The sequence below is a fragment of the Amblyomma americanum genome, chromosome 2 (assembly GCF_052857255.1).
Source record: "Amblyomma americanum isolate KBUSLIRL-KWMA chromosome 2, ASM5285725v1, whole genome shotgun sequence".
Classification (NCBI taxonomy): Eukaryota; Metazoa; Arthropoda; class Arachnida; order Ixodida; family Ixodidae; genus Amblyomma; species Amblyomma americanum.
The window spans coordinates 159,808,358-159,831,567 of record NC_135498.1 but is presented as its reverse complement, the minus strand read 5'-3'; the positions used below and the strand labels follow the sequence as shown (position 1 = coordinate 159,831,567).

Sequence of the window (23,210 nt, the reverse complement as noted above, 5' to 3'; positions counted from 1 at the left end):
TTAGCAGGTTTGGCCTCTGGTGCACCTGGGGGCACTTTCTCTATATCTGGTCCAGCTGGTGCAGTTAATGCGGGCATCGTTTCATACATCTGAAAGGGCCTTTCCGGCTTTTTCTGCTTGCAGGAGCAATGCCTGCTCATCACTTGTTCTAGGAAAAAAATAATAATAAGGGGACTACATACAATGTGCCAAACATAACAGGCCATAATATGCTTCATTCACTTCAATATACCAACGCTGAGAGGTGTTGCATGCATAAAAACGCACGACGGATAAGTGCATATAGGCATTTTGTTGTTCCCTTAATTGCCTTTTCCTTCAATGCTCTATCAGTCTAACTAGTGCATAACACAAAAGCATGACACAATCCTGCATCAAAAATTTTAGAGCATAGCGCTTTCTCCATTGTCTTCAGCCTTTCACGCAGGTCTTTATTTTCGCGCGTGAGCTGCTCCAGCTCATTTGCCTGCTCTTCAGGCTCATCTTCCATGAGCTGCTGCAACTGCTTTTCTCGCAATATCCGCTGAGAATTATTATTCTTTTTCTTCTTCTCAGCTGCAGCTTTCCTCATCACCTGGAAAAATGACAGTATTAGAAAAATGTCACAATCAGTACCCATCAAGCAAACATGCAGTGAGAATTTTACACAGTGCGGGCATGCTACACAGTTGCACGACCACAAGGCCTAAATATGCTTTGTCACGACGTGTAATACGGGCTTGTAAGCGTATTATGCGCCTCCTAGTTCAAGGCAGTGGCAATCAGCCGCCGAGGAGATAAAAGCGGAGAGCTTAGTGGTGGTTTTCCGGCAATACATGCTGGTACCGTGCCGACAGTCGCCGACAGCGGCATGGCATAGTTGGTCATGCGCCCGACAATACAGCGCAATGTATACACAAACTAGCGGCCTGATTTCGATAAAATATCAGGCAGCGAATGTTAAATGTGCGCGCGCTAAACGCGCACATACCTCGCGCAAAGAACCATCACTTGACGGCCTCGTTTCTTCCGTCTCTATCCGACGGCCTCGGCGGCACCGAAATCCGTTTCTGGCGCTCGGCCTCTTCTTTTGTGTCGGCGAGATAAGCAAATAAACAAGCTTTATCCACGTTTGCAAATCACTGAACGCGGCCCATACTCTAGCTCACTTACCAAACAATCGCACGATCTGGGCTTGGTAATAACCGCTTTGCTCATTATCTTCCCAGAACACCTCGTACCACTTGTTTGCAGTGAAGTCTTTCAGGCCTTTCGGCTGGAAGCTCGGAACCGACTGATCGGAAGAACAGTCTTCATATCGTGATCACGAAATCTTACGTATGCGAACATCGCGATCGCTTCAGAGGTCGCAAACACGCACTACGCCAAATGAACTAGATCTACGACTGCACCCACGTTGCGCTGACAACAGAAACGTGCCCTGCGGCATGGGCGGTAAGGCGGAAGGAAGGCAGGCCTCAGGTGGCTAACAAACGTGGTGGCGTACAGATGATGAGGATAGCCATGCAAGCAGTTCTATACTTATTTTAAATTTTTGTCCTGGTGTAATTAAAAACTGCAAAATATGCGTAAATACAAATCATAATTTTTGTAATAAATTTTACTATAAGAGAAATGCTTTTATCAGTATAGATATGCGCAAATATGTGGTGCGTATACATTGGCCGCAACGTCATGGTCATTCCTTAGCTGACTGTTATCCAATCCAGTCCAGTTGCTGTTATGTGATCGCTGCAAGGAAGGTTATGGATGAAATGCAAAGCACACCGCGAGCGAAGAAAAGAAAAAGGTATTTAGAACCGGGCGAGGAATACGCTGTGCCAAGGACAACGTTGCTCTACCAAAAGAGGCGTGATGAAGAACGTCAACCTCCTGCAACGGTACCGAATACCTTTCCGAAAACGGGCATCCAAAACCACTCCCCTCCGACTGCTAATCCCGTCATTGATCAGCAGTCTTCAGAAATCGCAACTCCATATGCCTCTGTCAGTGATCTTCGAGAGCGGCAAAACTGCCGCGAAGAACACGAAGTCCACATCAACGACGATTGCTACAGAAAACCGGATGAAGAGAACGCGGACAGTTGTTCTGCGAACGAAGACAACGTGGACAGCTGTTCTGCGGGCGAGGACGACTTCAGCGATGATCGCTGCAGAAATGCGGACCAAGAAAACTCTGATAGTTGCCACTCTGCGGACGAAGACGATGTCGCCGACCATTGCAACAGAAACGCGGACGAAGACAACACGCACAGTTGCCGTTCTGCGGACGACGGCGACAGTGATACAGAGTTCAGTGATTTTTTTTCCATTGAGCGTCTGCCGAACTCAGACGTAACAGTTAGAGACGCCATGTTCATTTTGATGGCGTACACATCATCATCTGGATTAAACTGGGTCGACATGGAGAAGCTTGTGGGGGTGATAAACCTCTTTCTGGGGAAACCAATCCTACCCACTTCTCATTATTTATTGAGGAAAGTGTGGAAGCGCTGGGAGGCGGACATAGTGAAAGGACACTACTTTTGCGAAGAATGTGGGGCAATTATTCCCAATCCCGAGAAGCGCGAATTTTTATGTCCCAGCTGCAACACATCAAACTCGGCGCAAAATTTCTTCGCCACAGTAAGCATTGAAAAGCAGCTCGAAGTGATGCTCACAAATGACACTGTGGCCCAGACCCTGCTGACATCATTAAAAAAGAAACGGGCCACTGCATCTGATCCTGGTCCATCAGAAAACAAGGTTATTAGAGACATAACGGATGGGAAGCTCTACCAGCGGCAGATGGGGAAGACTGCATGGTCTGATGTATCGCTTAAATTCAACACGGATGTAGCTAGAGAATTCAAATGCAGTAAATCATCACTGTGGCCCATCCAAGCCGTAGTAAATGAGCTACCAGTGCCACTTCGCTGGAAGCATGTACTCTTGTGTGGCCTGTATTTTCGCAAAAGCCACCCAAACATGGCGTCCTTCCTGGAAGTTTTCATAGAAACTGTGCGTAGAGCAGTGAATTGGGAATGTGACGGGGAAAAGTATTCATCAAATATGAAGTTTACCTGCTGCTGTGTAGATGCTCCAGCACGAGCAGCTGTACTAAATATCAAGCAGTTCAACGGCTACTACGGATGCAGCTACTGTCATCATAAAGGTGTTCTTGTGAACCGTAAGTATGCTTCTAGAACTTAAATTTTTGTTTACCAGAATGTGGGCCAGCATTTTTGGGCTTTCATTTAAACTTGTATTTGTAAGGCCATCAACTCAGAGCGAAGCTGAAGTTACTGCCGTGTTTTCATGAGAAAATATGTAAGCCTTGTATAGCCTTGCCACATTACATCAAATTGTTTTGCTACAAGCCCATGTAATACAGCATGTATCAACTTGTTCTTGGCTTTAAAAGCCTGTTGCCATAGGTTTGTGCAGGTCTCTCTATAAGGATAGCCAAAGTTCATGGTACTGCCTGTATATGTCTTCTGGATAGCAGGGCACAAAATATGGCACAAAATTTGTGTCCTCCTTCCCTATGTCGATTGGGGGGCCACTGCTACCTTGCCCTCCCCACTTTGCATGCCTGTGCCTGTTACCTTAACTTTTCTGGGCCATGTTGGCCAGTTAGTCATGGGCCTGGAAATACAACCGAGGCTAGCCAAAAATAAACTCCGTTAAGGTTTATGCTGCTCACAATTGCACGAAACCTGCCAGCCAAATCAAATCTTTCTATTTCTTGTCCTAATTACAGGGTGTGTGAAGTACCCAGTGGCAGATGATGGGGTCATCCTGAGCCAAGGACAAACAGAAGTGTGAGGAGTTACATGAAATCATCACTGATATCTGGAGAGCCATCACGTGGTGTGAAGGGCTTTTCACCACTAGCCCGCCTACCTGACTTTGACCTTGTCTGGGGAGTGTGCCCGGATTATATGCATTGTGTGCTGGAAGACGTGACAAGGCAGCTTGCAGACACGTGGTTTGGCTGTGTCCAGCCTGCTTCATACATTGGAGTTCCTGCCACACTCAGTCAAGTCAACACAAGGCTATTGAGCATAAAGCCCCCTCAGTGGTTTACAAGGCTGCCACGTAGCATTGAGGAAAGAGCGCTATTGAAAGCAAGTGAGTTGAAATGGTGGCTTCTGTTTTATTCTGTTCACTGTCTAGAAGGCATCTTGCCAGAGGAGTATTTGCACCATTTCTGTTCACTCGTGGCAGCGGTCTACATCCCGCTCAAGGACGAAATGACGAAGGAGGACAGCCATGAAGCTATGGATAAACTATCATGATTTGTGCTTAGTATGGAGGAGTTGTATGGTCGTGAGGCAATGACTTTCAACGTGCATCAACTCCTGCATTTGCCAAAGAGCGTGTTGGAGCTAGGGCCGCTGTGGTCGCGCTCGGCCTTTGTTTTTGAGTCCGGAAATGGCATGCTTCTCAAGCTCATTTGCGATGCGAATGGTGTATCACTGAAAATACTTGAGCGGTTTGCCATGAGACTCCAAATAACAAAGCTGGCAAATACTCTCAATCCAACATGTCAAATGCAAGCTGTGTACGACACCTTAATGCCTTCCTCATGTGCAGGCAAAAGCTCCACTGATAAGCCACTGGGAAGAGGCACTCTGTTAAATGAAATGGATGAGCAGGTGCGGTGTGCTGTCCAGGAGAAGCTTGGGCAGGTTCTTCCATTAATGAAATTTAAATGCATGGATGTTCATGGACAACGTCTTAATGTAGAAGGTTACAGGCGCGCAAAAAAGACACGGAACTGTATATTCAGGTGTGTACAGGGAAAGTACTACATTCTGGAGAGTGTATTTCAGTTGCCGGACAGCACTTGTTTGTTGTTGTGTACATGCCTGGCTTCTGAAAGTTATAGGGATCTGCCACATATCCGCAAATGTGCCAAAACTTCCAAGAAGGTAGTGCTGGCTGCTGACAAGGTTAGCAGTGTTTCAGTTGCCATGGATGTTGGCCGTGTTTGTTATGTTGGAGACATGCCAAATTTATTTGAGAAGGACCGAATGATTGGCTTTCTTGTTATTTTCACTTCTATTATTTCTCTTCATTTTTATTCTTTTGGTTTGCATCACACTTTAGCTGGTACAGCCCTTACTAAGACTCTGCAAATGAACTGGGTTCTTGCAGTGTATTTACTGCCAGTGAAATGAAAATGAAAATTGGTTTTTGGGGAAAGGAAATGGTGCAGTATCTGTCTAGCATATACATACATACATACAAGTTTTATTCTCCACAAAGAAGTGGAAGGAGGCGGAGGGAAAAGCCGTACATTTGCGGCTTGAAAAATCCTCCGCCCCCTTACAGTGCATACAGCAGCAGAGCGGGACAATAGACAGTCACATTTTTTTTGTTGCAAAGAAGCAAAACATAAAAAAAATAAACAGCACTATATCGCATCACAAAATAAAATAAGCCTAAATAAGAGTTTTAATAGAACACTGGGTTTGGACTCCTGGAAAAACATTTTTTGTTTTTGAAAAGTAAACAATGCAATGTAATTGACCATAAAGATAGACCTGTGCGTTCATTCACAAAAAAAGAGCATGAGTAGCAAAATATTTGTACATATTGGGAAGAGACATATTGGATACATCAGCGCCTTCTTTTTCTGCAGCATTCAGTAATCGCGGAAGGTTATACCGGAGTGTTTGTTGTCCATAGGCAGTACGACATTTTGGAACTTTCCATCGTTCTGGAGTTCTGGTGCTGTAGATGGGATAATTGGGTTTTAGTTCTGCCATTTCAGTAAAAACTGTACTCTCTCGTTGGACACTTAAACGGTACTGCCTGCATAATTTGTATTCGTAAATATTTCTTACTTTCAATAAATTAAGCGAAGCAAAGATATCTGAAGAAGGCGCTGTGTATTCAACGTTTTCAATTATTCGTACTATTTTTTTCTGTAGCCTTTCAAGCTTCAACAGATTAGTTTTTGTTGATGTTCCCCAGACTAAATGAGAGTAGTTTAGGTGGGAAACAAAGAGAGCGTTATAGACCATTAGTTTAACTGTTTTTGGAAGAGGGGGACACCTGGGGACACCTGAACTGTGGGATAAGGAATATTGGTTGTGATATTTTTGTATATTTTTTTGTGTTTGTTCAGTGTCAATCATCTCTTCATTGTAGTGTGTGGTATTTCCTGTTTGCATCTTGTTTTTCTCCAATCTCATTCCCCTTTTGTCATTGTGTGATGTTTTTGTCTACTATCTTCATCTTGTGTTTCTTCATTGTGAGTGGCCTGTTCTTGTTAGTGTGATAATTTTTCTGCTGTTTTCATCTTGTGGTTTTTCCCTGAGAGTCACCTCATATTGGTAGTGTGTGATATTTTTAGTGCAATTTGGTTTTGTTTCTTCAGTGCATCTAGTTTGTTTTTAGGAGTCTTGATAGCTTGTTTGCTGTTTTCACCTTTCTTGTATTTCGTGCCAAACTCATAAGTCGTAAACATTCACTGTTTATCTCTGGCCTCACATGTGCAATATTGTATTCCTATGTGTTTACAACTTCACCTGCGACAATTTGTCATGCTCTGCCAAATCATTACAGTGCATTCTGTAATTTTTTGAAAACATAGTCCAAAAAAGACACGGACGACATTGATGTGGACGGGGCAGGTGCTAACTTGCAACTTTATTTTAGTAAAGCCACCACGTCGAATATACAATGTGCCTTTTTTGCGCTATGTTTTCAAAAGACTTATCGTCTAGCCCAAACTAAGCCACTGTTGCATTCTGTAAAAATTCAGTTTTGAGTGGGCATCATGCAAATGCATACAAAATTGGTACCACTGCCTCTTAGGAGTAATAAAGCGATTGGATACCAGTTTAAACTATATTAAGTCTATGCCTGATAGGCATCTGAGTAGATCTAGTACAGCATGTCCAAACCAATGTGCATGCAGATAGACCAATATCATTCTCTACTGGGCCCATAAATATTCAGATACAACCAATACAACCATGTCTACTTGACCAGTAAAAGCCAATATGTACCAGCTATGGGACCAGTTCAAGTTTCTACTGGTCGTGTAGAAATCCAAATACAACCATTAGGTATACCAACAAAACCCATAAAATACTGTATTGGACCAGTACACATCTCTATGGGACATTTCTATGGGACATTTTTGGACAGAAATTCACTGATGCGAGCGGTGTGGGTTTGGGCGCAGTTCTTGCCCAGCGAAAGCCTGGGTATCCAGAATATGTTGTCGCTTACGCCAGTTGCGCCCTCACCAAGGCGGAATCGAACTATTCTGTCACAGAAAAAGAATGTCTTGCCATCATTTCGGCGACTGCCAAGTTCCGACCTTACATTTACGGCCGCTCCTTCTATGTCGTCACAGACCATCATGCCCTCTGCTGGCTATCCTCCATCAAAGATCCTTCTGGCCGACTCGCCCGCTGGGCTTTACGTCTCTAAGAGTTTGATATTCACGTCATTTATCGCTCTGGCCGGAAGCACTCGGACGCCGATGCCCTTTCTCGTTCCCATGCGATTCAGCCTCTGCCCTCGTCTGTGCTTACGATTTCTCGCCGTTCGACGTCCATGATATGCTCTGCGAACAATTGAAGGATCCTTGGATCTCCTCGCTGCTCACCTTCCTGAACAGCTCCTTGCCGCATTCTTCATCCCGGACCCTTCGCCGCCAAGCCCACCACTTCGCCGTTCGTGATGGCCTCCTATACTGCCGTAACTACCTCTCCGACGGGCGGAAGTGGCTGTTGGTGATCCCTCGACACCTCCGTGCTGCCATCTGCGCCTCTTTCCACGCCCCTCCACAATGCGGCCACGCTGGTGTACTGAAAACATATGCTCGCGTTCGTCTGCGATATTACTGGCGAGGTATGTACCGCTACATACGTCAGGACATTCGGTCGTGCACCGCCTGCCAACGTCGCAAGAAACCTCCTCACCCCACCGCCGCTCCTTTGCAGCCGTTACATTGCCCTGGCCGTCCCTTTGACCGCGTCGGCCCGCGGTCTTTATGGCCCGCTTCCAACTACATCGGCTAAAAATCGCTGGGTCATCGTGGCGGTTGACCACCTAACACGTTACATCGATACGTCGGCTCCCAGATCTGCTACCGCAAACTATGTCGCTCGCTTCATTCTACACAGTCTTGTTCTTCGTCACGGTGCCCCGAAAGAACTCCTAAGTGACCGCGGTCGTTTTTTTCTCTCGGACGCTGTCGAGGCCCTGCTAAAGCAATGCCACAATCGTTCATCGCTGCACCAGCGCCTATCACCCCCAGAACGGCATGACTGAGCGGTTCAACCGCACACTCAGTGACATGCTCGCCATGTACGTTGACTCCGGCCACTCCAACTGGGACCAAGTGCTCACTTTCGTCACGTACGCGTATAATACGGCTACGCAGACAACGACGGAGTTTTCTCTTTTCCTTCTCTTATATGGCCGGGAGCCTACATCTACCATGGACACCATCCTTCCTTATCGCACTGAGCCTTCCGAGACCACATCACTTTCCGAAGCTCACCTTTATACCGAAGAATGCCGGCAACTTTCACTACGCAGCTCCAATGGCATCAGAAGCACCGTCGGAATTCCTCGAACCCTCCCGCGTCATACCTATCTGGCGCCCATGTTTGGCTCTGGGTGCCTTCCTCTACTCCCGGCCTCGCCACAAATCTGCTTTCTCACTATCACGGACCTTACCGCGTGGTGCAACAAACTTCTCCCGTGAATTACATCGTTGAGCCGCTCGCCCCTTCTGCGGACCACCGTCGCCGGGGGCGCAAATCTGTGCATGTCGAGCGTCTCAAGCCTTATTATGATCCGCCCATGCCTTCCTCCCCGTAAGTCGCCAGGGTGGCTCCTTTATTTGGCGAGGAAGTAACTGTAATGGGACAGCAAGACTGTCCTGTCTTGAGTGTGCTTGTCTTCGTCTTTTAGCGCCTGTACGCTTTTTGCGTAAACCATGTAATGGGACCGACCGCCAGGAGTTCGAGCAGCGCAGAGAAGAGGTAGACAAAGTGCAGCTGTGATTCTCGAGTGACGCCTGTGAGTGTGTCCGTCGTGCCTCCGTCCGACCAAAGCCTACCGACCTGCGGTTCGAATAAACACCTTCACAATTACTATATAAGTCTACGATTGCATTCTCTCCAGAGTAAGGTGGGGTGAAAAGGGATGTATTTGTCGAAAAATATTGTGAAATGTTTTTTTCTGATTATTTTTAGTTTACTGCATAAAAATATATAGTTTACTGCAACCACTTCAACACATTTATAAAGAGGCATGCCTTGTGCTCTGCGTGGCAGAGATTGCTGGCTCTGTCAGTACCTTTTTAATAGCAGTGGCACCCAAATGAGGCAGTGTCGGAAAACAAACCCTCTCCAATTACCCTTTATCTCTCATATTCGCTGGCCTTTGTGATTGCTGCGATAGAGGGAAAGAGACTACCGCATAAGTATCGACTAAACGCAGGGAATCTGTGAAAAAATCCGTTTTCTTTTAATCTCCGAGGCAGAGCTTCATGTAAAAGTGTTCAATAGACATGTCAGCAACTTGTACTATCACATATGAGACTGCTTTATAAAATAGGACAACTATGCAACAGGTGAACAAGCCCAGGTATAAAAACGGGGTTCTAAATCGAAGTGCAGTGCAAATGGCATTGAACAGGAGCAGCTGGCCAAATTTGCGGCACCTGACCGACATGTAAAGAGCAATAACGATACTTAATATTTCATACAAGAGATTCCTTGTATTTAACTAAAGAGAACTCTCCAAAAGCACAAAGCACCTCAGTGTTCAAGCTACTGGTAATAGTACACTAAAGAGCAAAGCTTAATGCCCACTATTTGCTTCGAATGGCCAACAAATGAATGTGACCGCACACAACAGCACAACCTGGAAGTCCAATCCAAAACTGCAACTGTCAGGCAGCCGCTATATGCAGTGTCCTCACAAGGCATTCTAAAAGGGGGCCTGCACAACGTGTAAAGATGAACACAAAGGTAGCTTTATCAGAGCACATCCTGAGCACATAAAGCACTAAAACCCTCAAAACACCCACCCAACCAATTCCATCTAACATGTGATAAAATAGCTGAGTTCTCCAGGCAGGATTTAGTTCACTGGGGAAAAATGTTTCGTGCAAATTATGCACCAAAATTTTCTTGTATATGCAAGGCTCAGAGGAAATGAGGCTGGGCCAAGTTGAAATGAGTTCATATTTGTGCAACACGGACGGACGAAGATAAAGGACAGAAGAGCTATGAAACAAGTGCAGTTCTACTGAAGATCGTTTGAAATAAGCAGCAAATTATGTGCAGTAAAACAGGAGCAAAATAGAAAAGTGACAGCTTTGCAAGCATCTATGACAACAGTCATGGCCACCTAAATGGGTGTGCATAGTTTATCGTGGCGTTTTGACTTTTAAAGGCACCTCCAAATAACCTCAGTCTTTGCTGTCGCCTGCTACGTTTTACTCCTTTCTGAAATGTACTGCATTGCCCTGCGGGACCACCAGTTACCTTGCCTTCGCATTACATGCCCTGCCCATGCCAATTTCTTTATTTTCGCTAGGATATCTTCCTGTCTCTTCACGTTATCCCTGTCATTTTCCTTCTCATATTTTTCTGCACTTTCCTCAGCTTAAACTGAAGCTTTTTTCTGGTTGGATTACCATTGCACCCAAGGTCACTGCCCACAAAAGTGGAAACGCTGAAACAGTCACGGCCATTGTAAGAATGCATGCCAGGTCAAGCACATTACCCATGTTACTAAGTGCTACTTGAGGAGTTGTTTACCAATGCTCTGGTTTCTCCTGCAAGATGTGTACTCGACAATCAGGATGGTGTGTCAATATGCACTTGAAATGACATTTAAATTCATTAAAAGATCCAACAACCTTCTATTCATCAAATGACTATAACTCTTGTGGCTGCGGACTAAATTTTACTAATGCTTGCATTTTCATGAAATGCATTGCTTACCGCGCATGCTAAATGGCTGAAACTGTTCTGATAGGACACAACTCCAGTCCTTTTGTCAGCCAACCTTCAATGATATGTAACCAGATTGACTTCCTTAATTATTTGCAACTATTGCCAACCCTGCAATTGCACGCACCTGGCTTTAGTTATCTTTTTCCCACTTTATTCTTGTTTTGGCTCTTTGCTTTTTTTAATTTCGTTGCATATAATTTGTTTTTCAATAGACCATCCAAAGGATAGTGCTTGCATAATCTCTCTTTTGTCCTCAATTTTCCGTACTGCACACATATAAATGCAAGTTTCACACACAAGGACAAATGGTGATAGCTACCAACAGGCCTTTGCAAAAAAAGTAGTCTGGCTGGCAGATGCATAAGGCTCATTCTTCGTGGCAAAAATTAGACGATGCAAGTTAAGCGGACAAGTGCTCGTGCAGCTAAGCCACACAACTACCAGCATAACACACACATAGTTTTACGTAACATGCACACATCTAGAAAAACCAGCTGACAGGTACAACGGTACACTGAATGAACATGTGGCGCATCATCTGAGTGAATGTTTACATGTGGAACTTCCAGAGGCTGGATTAAGCAAGAGGATGCTTGTTCACACTGATGACACAGAACTCATCAGGCACCGCAAGTTGTACAAAAATGCAGAGCACAACCACACAAGGCAACTGCTGTAAACACAACGTGACCAACCAAAAAAACAATTGCAAAACAGTAACAAATGGGTAACACGCATGATTTGCAAAGTCAAACAAGCATCACTGAGGAGCATGGTAGACACCTTTTATGTATGAGAAAACACCATTGTTGCTTCTGTACTTATCGTGCCATGCGTTTTATTTCTTCAGCTAACCTACTGCCCTGCAACTCACACCACCTATATTACAAGAGCTCTGCCTCAAACTATGAATAACTGTCATTTGACATCATTTAATTGGAGCTCACAATTGGGCTGATCAGGGTTAGAGTCCCTCTAACAATGCAAACAATGTAGGAACAACTGAAAACACCTCAAACATGTAGGTTTTGCCGTAAAGTGTAACCTATGTCCACGTATCCTAAAATTTTGTCAACACTGCAACTTTTTTTCTTTTGCAGCTGTTTGTTTCCAGGCTCTTTAGTAGAGGGTTTATGAGGTTGGCTATTGTATCCGTGTTCTTCGAATAAAACTTCAGCTGTGAGAAGCACTCGTGTTGTGTCATCCCTCATCTTGTTTTCCCGTGTTTTATGTTTCTAAGGTGCACCTGCACACTACAAGGCATACCGCAACTCACGCTAGGAAATGAAAGGATGGAAAGAAGCACAAAAGTACGACCAAAGCATGTGGGAACATTACCAAGGCTGTAAGATGCGGAGTTGTGAGAGTTGGTTCAAGGGATAAGATGGGTTGCGCATATCGAACGTTCAACAAAAGAGGACAAAACAGGACAGGTGCTAACTAACAGCACGTTTATTCGAAGAACAGATGTGTATACATGTCTTTGCCAGTGCCGCAGAAGGGCATCAAAAGCAGATAGACAAGAAAATATCTATATCACCGTGCCTTCGAGAAAACAAACCTCATTGTTATAGTTTGATCAACGTGTCACTGCCACATTTTTCTTTTTCATTCTTATTGACAAAATATTCTTCGATTGGTGCCAGTTCTTTTTTGTTATTGCATTTCAACAGAATTCAACATAATCTAGCAGAGGCTCGCATTTGTGCGCTAGGCAATGTGCCCATAAGTGATGCTGTTGATGGTTTTCAATTGCCTTCTCATGCTCATGAATGCAAACATAAATACGGTGCCCTGTCTGCCCTATGTAAACTTTGCCCTAGGCAAAACAACATTTCGTCATACTGGGCTGAAGACATCATCCAGACGTTTCAGGTGGTCAGAAAATTTTGACGAAAAGATGACAAAATCACCCAGGTAGCAAAGGCAAGTCTTTTGTTAGTGAACTCTGAGAACCGTATCAATTATGCGCTCGAATTTAGAGGAAGTGTTACACAGCCCAAATTGCATAATGATGAATTTGTATTATCCATCTGGTCGTGAAAGCTGTCTTTTCTTTGTGATCTTCACGCATTGGTATTTGCCAGCAACAGGAGCACAGGAGGGGACTGGAGAAAAAAGAGCACGATATTCTATGTAAAAATGTATACTGAATAATCATCCTTTTGCAATAATACGACTGGCAAGGACCAAGGACTGAATGCAAGACATGGTGTGGCAATGCAGCACATCAACAACTGCCTGGATAATCTGGTGTTCGGAATTAGACACTCTTACGGGCAGCGATGAATGGCCACAGATCCATCAGTTTTGTTGTGAAGGGTGGCTGCAGATGCTTAGACCAAACTGCAGAATGGATATCGAAAACAGAGGCGTCCCTTCTCCAGGATGGCAATCAAGGCTTGAGCCTGGTCTGAGGTGAGGTTGGGGCTGGTGGTACCAGAAAGAATAGCACTGAAGGGAGCAGAAGAGGTGAGCAGGTGGCACAGCTTGTCAAGCGTCATAGGCTGAGCAATTCTGTCTGAAGCAACGAGTGGCCCGTAGAGACGAACCACATAAATGTTAGCTGTGGTATAACTACTGCTGAACCTGGTTAGAGAGTGAATGCTGTGGTATTGGGAAACTAGGTGCCGCTTGGTGTCTGTAACGTTGAGTGCATTCCGCACACTGGATAGACAGCGTGACCACCCTGCCACCCTGGCAGTTAAATTAATGGTTGATCGCGAGAGGTTGGTCACCCAATGAACGATGCTTCAAAACCTCCGAGACGTAGACAGTTCACGAGGCAGTTCGGCATAGCTGCGGTTGAGTGAGGTCATGGCTGTCATATGACTAGGCAGAGGCAAGCGCTCGGTTTCGGCGGTGGTGGTGGCTCAGTGATGTCAGAGCTGTCATGCGGTTTCTTCTTGGTTCATGGTCAAACTCGTGCACACAATGCACATGGCGAAAAAGCTACACAGGGGAGTAGTAAAGCATTCGCTTTAAAACAAAGAAGCGATGCAACAGTAAAAATTCCTTGGGACAGAAAGTGCGGGCTCAGTATGACCAATACATCCCCATTTGCAATATGGTACAAACACGAGTGGAATAATAATGTCCCAGCCAGAATAAAGGACATGTTCGGCGGCTGCAACCAAGCAGTGAAATGCTTGTTCAGAGAGGTCACAGTTGCCTGTTTCAGTAACCTGAAGGGTTGGTTGGCAGCACTAAATAACAATGGATGCTGATGAAAAAAAATCCCAGCCAAGAATAAGTTGATCAGCACAGGAAGAGAGCACAGCGACCTCGATGATGGCGGATGCCGCTGATAGTGACCCGAGGTGTGCACAGCCTTAAGGATGTATCGGAGCCTGATTACGAGTACGTAAATGCCGACTAGAGTAGGGAGTACGGATTTTTTCAAATGTTAACAAAAGCCAGAATGGAAGATGGAAAGAGCGGCGCCGATATGAATTATTGCTTTGACAAAAGTTCCTTAAACTTTTACGAACAACATATTAAACAGTGCCAGAGGAGGAATTGTAGGATGAGGTGGCGGTGCAGTTTTATCTGGAAACTGCAGAAGTCAGTTTTTCAGGCGACAGTCCAAGGGTGAAAGGGTGAGTGAAGGGTGTGGGGGCATGATGCAGAGATGGTGAAAGCTTGGTCAGGATGATAGGTCAGGATGATGGTCAGCAGGGAAGGGGAATGACGAGGGTCGATAAAGTCGTATTTTGGGTGGTACGGTAGCAGCAGGTACATGTCGCGTCGAATAGCGCTGTAACTGTCACGTTCGTCATGCATGCGCCGGTAACAGACACTGGCGACACGGCCAAGAATGCCGCAGTAAAACATATGGGCTGGGGTGAACGCAGACACTACATGCAGGATAAGCACAGGGGGAAGCTCTTGAAGAAAATAGCGAGGTTCTGTAGCACAGGTTTAGAGTGGGACAGCAGGAAAGATGAGGGTGGTGTTGCAGCAACTTCCGTATACGTTCGATGCAGTGTGAGAGAGGTGGTTCTTGGCTGAAGGGGCGCATGAAGGAGGCCAGCTCATCCTTGATCATTTCACGCAAATGGGAGGAAGGAGGAGAGGGTGGGAAACAGGCTCCAGATGATGAAATGTAGCCATGGAGTTCTTCGTGGACAATCGAGCAAATCAGGGTGTGCAAGTTTGCATCACCAGAGAGGCGGGAATCGCAGGTTTCTTGAAGTTGGAGTGACTGCAGGTCGTCGAGACACTGATACGTGGTGCGAACGTCCAGTATCGTGGAAGGGCTATGGGCAGCGAAAATAAGCCGATGCCTTTCAGGACATGGCAATCACAGCCTGCTTTAGGTATAGCGCTGTTCATACGGAAGCAAAGAGCAAGCATGTTCTCAATGTAGGATGGTTAAACCTCTCCTGGAGGCTAAACGTGAGTGTCCAAACTTTTATTGTAGACTGGAGGGCCAGCTTGGACGGTCCCAAATATATGGCGAAACTGCGACGAGAATTGTGCCGGTCAGGAATTGTGTTCATGGTTGAGAAAGCAAGTCTTGGCCACATCAAACAAATAAAAGGAGAGGTTGATAAGATTCCATAAAAACGTCCCAGTTGCTGAAAGTGCTTATGCAATCGTACTGCTGCAGCTAGTTTTCAATTTCGTCACCACGAAGGCTCACAAAAACAGGAAGATTATGCCGCAGGTGCTCACCGTCCAAGTAGGCTGGCCTGGCAGCGCAGGGACAGTAGTTACAGTTGATCCCAGGCTGCAGGTGGAAGGATGGTGGACTGGGCTGAAGACTGGTGTCGACACACTCCATCGTGGCAGGTTAGCCGACCAAGCGACGAACGGAACTTAGCTCTAGGAGGCTAGGGAGAGGTACTGAGGGACGAAGAGCCACCTCCAGCTTATGCGAGACTGAGAACGTTCAATATGCGCAGCACATCTTTCTATTTTCAAGGCACCTGCCACTCCAAATACCATCCTCTTTCATTCTGCCAGGCCTTGCGGCCAATGTGTTGCCCGGAATATACGCTTGTGCTGTATTCAACTTAATGCAATAGAAATATAACACAATGTTCATCAAATTCATAACATACCTCTAAAGACAAGCAGAAAAATGTAATTCTGGGGATAAAACAGGCATCAGGACCGCATCATAGCAGGAATGAAAGATGCAGCACTGACGAAGCAGCTTTTTCATAAATGGCATTTGACACTAGACAAGAGTGCAGTATGCCAAGCATAAAAACTGTGAGCATAAGATGTGCAAGCAGCAAAAAATGAAGTTGGCAAAACCAACAACCGCAAGGATACCACATTCTGAACAGCAGCTATAAAAGCAACAAAACGTTCACACGAAGGAACAACGTAAAAGCTGTGCACTTGTACCACCTACTCTCAGAAGTGTTACACCTCTGGCAAATTCGGACCTTTTGTAAGCATGTGCAGAAAAAATAGAAAAGGCAGCACCTGCTCAAGGCAGTGAGTTGGCCTCCTCCTAGATTCTCAGCACCAGGATTAGCCATGATCCTCCTTGCCGAAACTTTTCCCCCACTGCATAAACGGCAGGGTCAATATCTATGAAAATAGTCTGCATGTATCGTCATGACATGAACTTAACCTTGATAGCAGCTTCAACTCAAATATCACGCAAATGCATAAGTAGCTGCTATAGATGGCACCAGCTATACCAGTGACGCATTGGATGTGCAGCAATCTGAGCAAGCAACGGCAAGCAACAAGCCAGGCACACTGGCCGGTGGCCGTCATCCTCCTCACCCTCAAGTAAGCAGGGAGCAGACCATGGCTCATGTTACACACGGTGTCGTCTCTCAAGCTGCTGTGCAGCAGCAGACTCACCTTTGTATTTCTCGTAACCAGACCTATGTAGCCTCGACTGAAATAAAACATCAGTTATCCCCATGTTAAATGAGCCCTCAGTTCATTCAGCCATCACATATTAATAGACAGGTATGCAACATGCGTGTCCAAAGCATAAAAGTACTATCAGCACCTCAATCATAGAGAAGATTGTACCACCGGTCAGTCAACAGAACTGGCAACACAGCAGAGCAATGGTAAGCCTTCAAGCAGAGCTTCATGCTTTATCTCAAAGGAACCAGCACAATGAGAGCACTGTCAGGCCGGCAAGTAGCACCTCCAACTGTTGGAGGCTCCACACTTCTGGAAATTTATAAGACTTTGGACTTCGGGGAACTGACAGAAGCGAGACCACACCAAGAATTTGACTTCATGCATGCATTGGGCCTTCTTGACACACTTCTTACCAAAACACAATGCTGAACTAGCGATATGTCTTCCGATTGCAAATGCAGCACCTGGAAGAGCAGTTCAGTAACTTCCTCATGGACTTAAAATTAAATGCACATGACTGTGGTTTTGGAAATGAACAAAATAATTCACTCCGTGACCAGATTGTCTGTGCAATATATGACAACAGCGTGCAAGTAAACATCCTAAAGTTCAATGATCCGAAGTCTTCAGAGTGTGTCTTGCTGCCGACAGTACAAAATTTCACCGAAGTTCACGCTGCTAAAAAGCATAACTGCCACACATTTAAGAGTAAAAGCCCGAAAGCAGATGGGAAAACTTCTTTGATGGAGATGCCACGAAAATACAAGTACTGCAGAGGAAGCCAGCAATGCAAAAGAGCAGCCTGCCCAGCTAGACAGAAAACGTGCATGACGTGCAAAAAGCATATCCACTTTGTGGCAGTGTGCGAAAGCAGCAAGGTAGTGGCTGGTGTGGACATTGATTGTGACAAAGAGAAATTAGGACATTTTGGCAGTCAGCAGCGAAAAGCACTGCTCAGTCTACACACTCCTAGAAGTGAATGGAAACAGTGAGGTTTCAAGTACATAGTGCAGCAGCAGTTGATGCGATATCAACCAAAAATGTCGATCCACAGCACCTGAAAGCGTGCTCAACGACACTGTGGGCATGGAATGAAAGTGAAGTTTCCTGAAAAGGCAAAGGATGCCCTAGAATTTGTTGTTGGAGATGAGCTCATACCTCTAATCGATATATTTTGCCCATAAGACCAGAAACTGCAGTTCTGATGATGTAGGCAAGAAGAGGTCTGTGATCGCAGCAACAAAGAAAAATTTAAGCGTGAGAATATGCATCAACCCACAAATGCTAAATGAACCACTGGAACAAGAGCACCACATGCTTCCCATTCTAGACAATTTCTTTTCAAAACTGCACCTACAAGAGGGATAACAGCAGTTTAGCCTCGATGAAGAATCATGCCTCAAGGCCACGTTTTAAACAGCGACAAGTTGATAACGATGGTTCCGCCTACCAATTTGGACCATTTGGAAACCTGGTCAAAAGTGAATCTTACAGAAGAAACTGTATATGGTGCCTGAAGGCGTCAACGAGTTCTGTACATAGCAGAGGACATTCTTGTCTATGGAGCAAATGAAACTGAAAATGACGCCCATGAAAATCAGAACAGAAAACTCGAAAGCTTTCTTCATTGCTTCAGAGAGATTGGATAACATATAACATATGAAGAAGACTTGACTGTGCCCAACCACTAACTTTTCCTGGGACACACACTGAGAAAAGAGGGACTAAAAGTGGATATCGATAAGATGAAGGCCCCTAAAGAAATGCCTCAACCAAGTGACGTCATAGGCATGCAGTGCTTTTGCAGAATGATCGACTACCTCTCCAAACCTGCCAAAAATTTCACAAGTGCACTGAGAAAGCTCACAGTCAAAGGCCTACCATGGCAGTGGTGATACGAGCAAGAGCAGGTATTCCAGAGTGAAAAAGGTGCAGTGACAAGAATGCCTTTTCTCACACAACATGGCATGCGAAAGCGAGTTGAAATAGTGTGCTGCTAGCGAGCTCTGAGAAGCAGCGGCTCTCCTTAAGAACCGAAAACCATTGTTTGCTAGCACAGCACAGCACTTAGGACAAAGATGTGCAACGCCCAACTCAAAAAAGAAATTCTAGCGATTTTCTTTTCACTGCACAAATTTCACCAGCAGAGTTTTGAAACAGCAACATCATCTGTGACCAAAACCTGCTACAGTAGATCATGTATGAAATACCACATCAAATGCCAAGGCGGCTGCAAGGGATGATACTCCAAATTCAAAGATACAACTTCAGCATTCAACAGAGACCAGGAAAAGAACATCCTCTAACCGTCACTGTGTCAAAGGCATTCCTTCCCAGTCAAGGCAGCGAAAATCTACTCAAAAGCACCAGTGTTGTGAACTACCTTCCAGTGTGCAAGGAAACTCTGGAGAAAATTTGTGATGCTGCGAAGAAAGATGACTCCCTGCAAAAAGCTAATGGCAATCATCTTGTCAGGATGGCCCCAAGAAAAGCACCAAGTGCCCAAGCATCAAATGTCCACCACCCATCGATCTAGAGATGAACTCACAGTAGAGGATGACCTCATCTACAAGGGATTTTGAGGAAATTTGTGCAACACCACTTCGGTACCTCTCTTACTGTGGCAGAAGTCCACGACGCAGGTAAACCAAGGCACGACAATTAGCGCGCCTCGAAGCCACTGGACGCAAACAAAGCTGCACAGGCAATCACGTTGAATGGAGACAACGGCAAACTGTGCACCTTCGGAGGTTGCCTTTGTTTTGCCTACAAAAAGCATGCAATAAAAGCAGCGCTGCGCTTGTGGCAGGATAACCACTACACCGTGCCGCTAGTGGGTGCCTGATTACAAACCGTCCGTACGTCGAGCATGCCCGGCTGTACAAGGTATGCGGCTTGGTTGGCTTGGCTTGGCCCGATGGTGGTGTCGCACGTCACAATTCCCACAGGTGACGTCACAAATCTTTGACAATTACTAAGGCCACCTCTCTACGTCACGCTGATGCACAAGCGATGGGTCCTGCTTCTAAGAGCGAGCATTTGTGTTAAACTTTAAAATACGATCAAATATGTTTTATACACCAGTTACGTTCAATACTTGCCTATGAAGACCCTTATGTACAGAGTAGCGTACAAGCTTCGCACTTTAGGTTTGATGTCTCTACCACTTTAACAAATATACAACACAGAACATAAACGCCTGACGACAGAAATAAGATAAGAAGCGAGGTGCAAGTTAATAAGAGTGCCGCGAATATAAACAGTTCTTTTAGAAGATCCTTTCTTCCGTCTTCATCGCTGCTTCGACTGCCGTCACCACTACGTGACAAGAGAAAAGGAACAAAAATGGCTAGGAACAGGTTACGTATACAAATTCCATTGCGGTCCTTCATGTTCCGACTGATCTGCTCCTTTATGCCAAACTCTCCAATTGCCTATTCTCCTGCCCTGATGCTCTGCAATCGGGTTCCTTTCCCACACCGTCCCATACTAGCTGGACTAGCTTGGAGCTGAAGGTGAACAGTGCCTGCTCATGCAGCAGGCCATCGACACCATAGGTGCCTAATGTTTTGTGCCTGAATAAAGTCTTATACTAATACTACTTATTTACACACGCTTGTATATGTATGAAAGCATTGTATAGGTAGCCAACATCGTGACCATTCTACGTTATCTATGTTTGGAGAAAATGGAAGCTGCGCTGTAACAAAGTGCGACGTTTTCTACGCTACGTAATATTGCTGCGTCGTGTGCTCAATTCAGGGCTGCGCACACCACCTGAGAGCGGCGTCGCATACTTGCGCGAACGGCGCCTGACAACGGCCCCAGCCGCCATTGACCAGGCATAGAAAAATAGAGGAGGCTATGGCCAAGGTAAGGGGAGGCGTACTGGCTGGAGCACCGTGGCCCAGGACACGTCGGACGCTGCGACCACCGGGTGTGGAAGTGCGAGCCGCGCTGACTCCCTCGTCATCGGCAAGCACAGTGCAGCGAACAACCATATGTAGTGGCTTTCGGCACTACATATGGCGCTGACTACCTCGTCATCGGCAAGCACAGTGCAGCGAACAACCATATGTAGTGCCGAACGCCATTAGCCAGACGTGTGGAGTTTGACTGATTTGAACGTCGCATGTGTTTATCAATGCGATATGCTTGTGAGGCCTGTTTCCCGAGGCTTTTGGCAAACGAAAACAGCACAGTGCCTGCAAACCAGACAGAAGTAGGATGAGAGCGCCTGGAAAATGTCCGTTCCTCAGCATCTCAATAGAGGCGCAGCGTTATGTTTTCGATAATGCCTTAAAAACTGGCCCTTAATAGAACGCTCCTTCGCCACTGGTATGAATATTAAAAGGTCATACCAGCGGCGTCGTGTTCCTAAAATTGTCATTTTGAGGACATGTTTCTGAACACGCATGCATGAAAATTATCAGAAAAAATAATGCTTGTATATATATATATATATATATATATATATATATATATATATATATATATATATATATATAGGCTCATGTGCGTGTGTAATCTGCATTCTAAACATTGACTTCCATTAAGTTTTACTTCTTGAGATGCATTACTGCGTGCGCTCGAATCTGAAGTTTTTATCCCTTTGACAGCATGCATGCCCAAAGTTTCTCATGTTAAGTATAAACCGTACTTCGTTGTCCAACTACCTTCACAGCATGGATTGGAGCCACTATTTTTTCCCCGTGCTAATCGGCTCGTGTTCTCACGAGGCGCGCCGCCCCGCTTAGCCTGCTAGGCTGAAAAAGCATCGTGCCAGTGGCAGGAGCTCGAACAGTTCTTGACAAAAGGGGAACGCGTAAAAGAACTGCTTTCACTGCTTCTTTCGAATTCTTTTCATGAAACGGCGTTCTTGAAGTAACCTCAGACGCGCTTTGTTTGCGATATTTTCTTTCTGTTCTTTTGTATGTCATTATTGCTGTTTTATCCCCTATCTTGATTGCATATGTTGCTCTTCATGTTGCATGCGGCCCTGTGTGTAGGGGCCGAGGGGCATGTCAAGCCACATCTTACTGACTTTTTTCCTTGACCCTCTCCATGTGTACTTGGGAAGTAAAGAATAAAATTGAGGCGGATGGTGCCCTAAACTGTACTCGCAAAGCAGGCGACGCGAACGTAGCAGGCGATGGGGTCGACAGGGTTCCACTGGGCTCACCAGAAATGCTCTGCCCGTTCGTGTTATAGCCTTGAGCTGCCGCCAGACTGCGGCAGTGGCGGTGCCGCTTTTTTGCGTTCGAAGTGACATCAGCGTGTTTCCAAAGACCCGAAGGTGCAGCAGTGGAAGTTCCGGTTACGTCACCAAACACAAAGACGCAAGCAAAACAAAACGATTAAGCGCTTAGGTTTGTTCGAGCATACCACATATTGCACAAACTGAAATCCGCTGTTAATAAAATGACCTGCTGCATTAAAACTTCAACAGCAATCCACTTTTTACATCGCCTGCGTTCGTCGCGCCATCTGCACGTCGGCCGACGGGGCAGCTGGGGGGCTGGCTGGTTTCGATAGTTTCATCGGGAAGAAATGTACATAAGACTGAGTATCGCGCTAAGGCACAGCCCCAAAGCCAGCGCGAGCGGTGTACAGGTTGAAAAAAAGAAGAAAAAAAAACCGAAGGTGAGCGATGCCGAAACTCCGTTTCGATAGTTATCCCGCGATTTTGTCGTGCTCATTGGTGTGCAGTGCGTTTACTTTATTTCTGGTGATACGCAGGATGATCCTGTCTTCTCTTACGACCATATTTTTCCGTCCCGATCCCAACCACATGCCTGCAAATATCGTAAATGATCTGGCGTTACTCTCTTGGCGCTGGCATCCATGCTTGGATGGGACAGGCTGTGTGAACGGTGAGCTTAAAGGAGACTTCTGAAGGTGAGATCTTCTGGAGCTCCGTCTCGACTGTTGTCATGGGGTCCTGCGGCGCTTGCTCGCATGCGGTGCATTTACAGCCCAGCGAGATCGAACGCAACTGCCCAGCAAAGCTAGCAGATTTCACATTTTCGTAGACTTCATACCGACCTTGAGGTTTAAATTTTTTCTTTTGCTTCTCTCTGGCAGGTTGCAGTGCCGTGAAAGCAATGTCACCTTGCCGATTGGAACGAGGTGGCGAGCTGACGCAATACTAAGTGCTAGTGGAGGCAAGAAGACAAACAAATGCACCAAAAATAATGACTTTCCTTTGCTTAGCCTCATTCACTTTGTGCAGTCAAGAGAGGCACTGAGCACGAGTACAACTGCCCAGTTTAAAGTGCTGATGCCCGGCACACAGGAGTGAAGTGAAAGCACTGTCCTCACCACCTGAAGCCTGCACACACATTAGAACAGACTCCCTGTTGAGGAGGATACCACAAGGTCG

At 45.7% G+C, this 23,210-nt stretch overlaps 1 pseudogene; it reads left to right on the top strand.

Moving 5' to 3' along the window:
* The first annotated feature begins 1,745 nt into the window (after positions 1–1,745).
* Positions 1,746–22,927, top strand: LOC144120168 (uncharacterized; annotated as a pseudogene).
* Positions 22,928–23,210: the final 283 nt, after the last annotated feature.